The sequence below is a fragment of the Fukomys damarensis genome, unplaced genomic scaffold, assembly GCF_012274545.1.
Source record: "Fukomys damarensis isolate Sample0158 unplaced genomic scaffold, DMR_v1.0_HiC HiC_scaffold_5, whole genome shotgun sequence".
NCBI lineage: Eukaryota > Metazoa > Chordata > Mammalia > Rodentia > Bathyergidae > Fukomys > Fukomys damarensis.
In genome coordinates, this window is record NW_022900917.1 from 37,630,452 (window position 1) to 37,636,494 (window position 6,043).

Consider the following 6,043-nt stretch of genomic DNA (forward strand, 5'->3'; position numbering starts at 1 on the left):
AAAAAAAAAAAAAAAAAAAAAAGCAAGCATGACCCTACCAGCACCTTGATTTGATTTTATACTTCTTACTTCCAGAACTGTAAAGAATAAATTTGTATTGTTTTAAGTAGCCAAGCTTATGGTTATTAAGAAGCCCAAGGAAACTAATACACATTCATATTTTATTTAGCCTGGGGTGGTGTGCCATTTCCAAACATATTCCTACTTTCTTGCATTTGCTCATTCTACTTTTAAGCCTGAAACATTCTTCTTTCACATCTATTCACATTCAAACTGTACTCACTTTAAAAGACTCAGCTATAATGCTAACTTTTTTTTTTAAGACCAGGTCTCACTATGTAGTACAGGATGGCCTCAAACTCCCATGATTCTTCTGCTTCTGCCTCTTGAATGCTGAGATTACAGACGTGGGCTACCACACTGGCCTGTAAAGCCACCTTGATGAGGCCTGGCCTCCTTCTCTCTCTTCTTCATGTTAAAATAAGATTATCTACCTTATAAACTCAAATCTTTTCTCCTGTTCATCTATTCTTTCCTACCAGATTCTAAAATTCTGCATAATTTTTTAGTAACATCCCTAACACAAAACCCCATAGCAAATACTATGCATCAGTACTTATTTGCTGCTAAGTTAAGAATAACTAAGAACCTAAAAGGCCCTTCAAGTGTCTGCCAAGTTGGTAGTTTAGGGAATTTCCAAGACACTATTTTAATGTCTCTCCTTCAGTTTCTATAATTAAACACACACACACACACACACACACACACACACACACTAATCTCACAGTGACTTTCTATTAAACATACTATTGAAAGAACTAAAATATGAAATCTCTCTAAAAATTACAATTCCAGGACTTTCAATACCACAGATAATTATGCTCTTCTATAAACATTACATCCCACCATTATCAAAATTAACTATTTTCTCTTGTCCAGAAAGGAGTCAAGTGGGAACAAGACAAATCAATAAACCTTTCTGTATTTGAGAAATGGTGTCAATGCTGAGACAAAAGGACCATGGGGGTCACTGTTAAATACACCTCAATGACAATCAATCCAAATATTCTAGGCCTGAGATAGGACAGCAGACTCAATGGCCTATTCATGCATGGACTTCAGAAGAAATTCTAACCACCCCAAAATGACTGTACTAACTTCAGAACTGAAGTCAGTGGTGATTATAAATAGCTAAACTAAAAAATAAATAAATAAATAGCTCAACTTCTACTTTAAACATATAATATCATATACTTGAGAATTTAGAGTACATTTTAGATAATCACTTTACACAATCATGATAAAGTATAAGTGTGGGTACTAAAATCTTGTAGCCATACTAGGTTATAAAGCAATCCTAACCTATGGCTGGGGATTTAGCTCAGTGGTGGTTCTGCCACAAGAGTTCAATACCTGGTACCCCCCCCCAAAAAAAATCTGGTTATACTTCTTAAGTTATTAAATGAAATACCTCTGGGAATTTAAACAAATCACATAACTTCACTGCTTTCTTGACCTTCTGTATTGAATATTACGTTATAATCTAAAAGTACTTTAAACTTGTCACCATTCAGTACACTACGTTTTTCTTCTCCTCCATAACTCTACTACTTGGGAAAGTCACTAAATAAATGTGTCTACTGTAAATTGTAAAACGACCCAAGCAAATGCAGGAGTGGCAGCACTCCTGTAATCCCAGCAATGGGAAGGAAGGATGAGGCAGGATTTCCAGGAATTTGAGGCCAGCCTAGGTTACATAGTGAGTTCAAGGACAGCCCAAACTACATAGCGAGACAACTGTCTCAAAAAAAAAAAAAGTAAACACATAAATAAAATGACCAAAGTAAAAATGAGCAAAAGTATAATTTATATATTTTAATTGTAAAAATTATTTTGAAAAAAATGTATAATCTAATTTTGTCTTATAATTGAAGAGTTGATAAATAATAGGCAATATATACTAATGTAGTTTTTACAATTTTAAAAAAAACCCTTACTTCAGATTACCCACCAAATACAGCACGGGCCAAATTCCCAGTATAAATCAGCCTTCCATCTTCTGATTTGCCAACTTGGGTATGAGAATATCGAACACATCCTTCCCAGCAAGCAGGTATCTATCGAAACCAGAGACCATAATGAATACACAGTAAACTGCATTTTTAAATATTTTTACATTTTTAAAGGTTATTTTAAAAATCTAATGAAGAGTACATTACAAGAGTACTGTTACATGAGGTGACAAAGAATTCTTCCAAATAATCTACACAGCTGAAGAAATCAAACTGGCTAACAGAATAGCTGTTAAATTAGTTCCAGTCATAAGTAGAAATGTCTGTGCAGACAGCCATGGTAGACAGTGCTGGCCAAGCATGCCTGAGACCCAAATTTGGACCCACAGTGTCCCCTCCCCACAATAAGGAAAGATTAAATTTGTGGGTGGAAGCCTTCACTGGAAACTCTTCTGTTGGCAACATGTTGTACCAGAAACCATTGTACTTGATTTATGACAGACAGGAGGGTCTAAGAAAGATCACAAGTTTGAGGCAGGTGGCAGAACCACTGAGCTAAATCCCCAGCCCAAGGTCACAAGTTTGAGCCCAGCCAGGGCAACTTAGTGACTTGGTGAAACTGTCTCAAATTTAAATAAATAATAAAACTTAAGAAATGGGCTGACAACATTACATTAAATGGCCAAAAACTGAAAACCTTCACGTTAAAATCAGAAACAAGACAAGGATGCCCACTATCACCAGTCCTCTTCGATATAGTTCTGGAAACATTAGCCACAGCAATTAGACAAGAGAAAGAAATTAAAGCAAAAAAGATAGGAAAGGAAGAAGTTAAACTGTCATTATTTGCTGATATGATACTCTGCATTGAAGACCCAAAAAACTCCACCAAAAGACTTCTAGACTTAATTGACACTTTTAGCAGAGTAGCTGGATACAAGGTCAACATCCAAAAATCAACAGCCTTCTTGTACACAAATAACAGACTCACTGAGAGAGAAATTAGGGAAACAATTCCTTTCACAATAGCATCCAAAAAAATGAAGTATCTAGGAATCAATCTAACAAAAGAAGCAAAAGACCTCTACACTGAAAACTATAGCACTCTGAAAAGAGAGATCAAAGAGAGTATAAGAAAATGGAAAGATATCCCCTGCTTCTGGGTAGGAAGAATCAACATAGTGAAAATGGCCATACTACCAAAACTGCTATACAGATTCAAGGCAATGCCAATTGAAATTCCAACACTATATTTCACAGAACTAGGAAAAAAAAATTCAAAAATTCACTTGGAACCATAAGAGACCTAGAATAGCAAAAGCCATCCTAGGCAACAGACACATGGCAGCTGGTATAACAATTCCCAATTTTAAACTATACTACAAAGCCACTGTGATAAAAACAGCATGGTACTGGCAAAGAAACAGACCCGAGGATCAGTGGAACAGACTGGAAGACACAAAAACAACTCCAGATGTACTCAGCTACCTCATCTTTGACAAAGGAGCTGACCATCCCCACTGGAGGAAAGACAGCCTCTTTAATAAATTGTGTTGGAAAAACTGGATCTCAACCTGGAAAAGATTAAAACTAGACCCTTATCTTTCACCATGCACTAAAAAGTAAAATCCAAGTGCACTAAAGATCTAAATATTAAAACAGAAACACTAAACTTGCTGGAAGATAAGTTAGGCAGAACTCTGGAAGACATTGGCATAGGAAAAGACTTTATGAACAAATCCTCAGTAGCACAGGAACTAGCAGAAAGAATCAACAACTGAGATCTCATCTTATTAAAAACCTTCTGCACTGCAAAAGAAACCATCAACAGAACTAAGAGACAACCTACAATGTGGGAAAAAATTTTTACCAGCTGCTCCTCAAAGGACTACTATCTAGAATATATAAAGAACTCAAAACAATCAGCCCCCACAAATATAAAGATCCAATTCAAAAATGGGCATCTGAAATGAACAGACATTTCTCAAAGAAGTAAAAGCAGCAAGTAAATATACGAAAAAATGTTCCACATCACTGGTAATTCAAGAGATGCAGATGAAAACAACACTGAGATTCCACCTCACCCCACAAAGAATGGCTGCTATCAAGAAATCAACCAGTAACAAATGTTGGCAGGGATGTGGGGAGAAAGGAACCCTTCTCCATTGTTGGTGGGAGTGCAGAACGGTGCAACCACTATGGAAATCAATATGGAGATACCTCAAAGAGCTGGAACTAGAGGTTCCATTTGACCCAGCCATCCCTCTGCTGGGTATCTTTCCAAAAGAATTAAAGGAATCATACCACAGTGATATATGCCCACCCATGTTTATAGTGGCAGTTTGTAATAGCTAAAACTCAGAAGCAGCCCATTTGCCCATCAGTTGGAGACTGGATAAAGATGATGTGAGTTTTCTATAAAATGGAATACTACTCAGTCATAAAGAATGAGAGATTAGATTCATTCATAGGAAAATGGATACATATTGAGGATATACTCCTAAGTGAAATAAATAAGTCACACGTGTAAATACTGAATAGTTTCTCTGGTGTGAAAAGCTGTAATAGTACACAAGATCCTAATGAGAAAATTGACCATGTGAAATAGGAAGAAAAGGGCTAAATGTGTAGGGAAAATAGGAAGGGTAGAGGAAAGGTAATAAGGGAAAAGAAAAAATAAGACAAAATGAAAAAAGGAAATAAAGTGTTTGTAAATGGAGAAGGGAGGAGGGGGTGAAGGGAGGACAAGGACAAGGGGTTAAAAATGAGAATCAAGACCTGTCATGTAAAAGGTACAAGATCCCAATAATGAATGTAATTGTACTGTATACCTAAAATGTACCAATAAACTCAGTGAAAGAAAAAAAAAAAGAAATGGGCTGAATTGGAGTTTAGTAGGTTTGTATCCCAGTTATCAGATTTTTAGACCTAGTGCAATGATGAACAAGTAACAAAGTTTAGTGGAATAATTTCTTAATGGAGAATATTTTTTTATTTAAAACGCATTAGCTTTGCAAAAAAATTCATTTTAATATAATAATCTAGGTAAAATACTGCAAATTCGATTATATTTAAAGTCCAAGATTTACTTATAACTAGTATTTAAGAAAGCAAGTCTTTCCCTAAAGGTTTTGTAAATATTTTGTGTCCACTTTGTTTGTTTTGTTTGTTTTTGAGACAGGGTCTCACTGTGTAGTAGAGACCGACCTGGAACTCACTATGTAGCCCAAGCTACTCGCGAACTCACAGCAACCCTCCTGCCTCAGCCTCCAGAGTGCTGGGATTACAGGCGTGCGCCACCAGGCCCGGCTTGTATCCACTTTTAACAAGTAAATTACATAAAACCCTGTATCAAATTGAAGACAAGAGTTTCACAAACATCTGAAAATGAATTTCCTAAAGCCCACATTTCAAATTTTAAAAGGCATGCCTAATTCCTTTATGTTTGTTTATTTATTTATTTGGTACCGGAGATCGAACTCGGGACCTTGCGCTTGCTAGGCAGGCGACTGCACCACTGAGCTAAATCCCCGGTCCAAATTCCTTTATGTTTAAATTTAATTAGATTCCAATTTCCATTTTAGGCATTTCTTCTACGTTTCAACCAGGCTGGTGAATCTTGATATTTAATAGTGTAGAATTAAGAGACAATCTATTCAAATTAAAATGAAACGTCCACATCTCGCCGAGAAGGATCAAAAGAATTCCTAAAAACCGAACAGGCAAAACAAAACCACAAAAGCTCAGGTTTTCCAGGTTCTTTCGGGTCTCTTTCCAGGTGCGGCAATTTCTTTGCAAATTAACCCTTCTGAGCGTGAGCTCAGGGGTGGAAAAGAAACTAAAACGAGACGTCCACACAAACCCGCTGGATCTGGAAGCCCTGTAAAGTGCTCGGAAGCGCCCAGAAAAGCAAGCTCTTTCCCCTTTCCTACGGAGCTCCTACTTGCTACTTCCGCGAGCCCCGCGCTGGGACCGCTTCTTGCCTCGAGCCAGCCACGAGCGAGCCAGGGAAGCCGCGGGAGGGCCCAGGC

At 37.2% G+C, this 6,043-nt stretch overlaps 1 protein-coding gene across 1 annotated transcript in view; it reads right to left on the reverse strand.

Annotated features, from left to right (window-relative positions):
- Positions 1–2,170, reverse strand: part of Tmem70 (transmembrane protein 70) — a 6,460-nt gene extending 4,290 nt beyond the window's left edge. The window contains exon 1 of the transcript XR_004515867.1: positions 1,998–2,170. The gene's annotated coding sequence lies outside the window, so the exon portion shown is untranslated. The remainder of the gene's footprint in view (positions 1–1,997) is intronic.
- Positions 2,171–6,043: the final 3,873 nt, after the last annotated feature.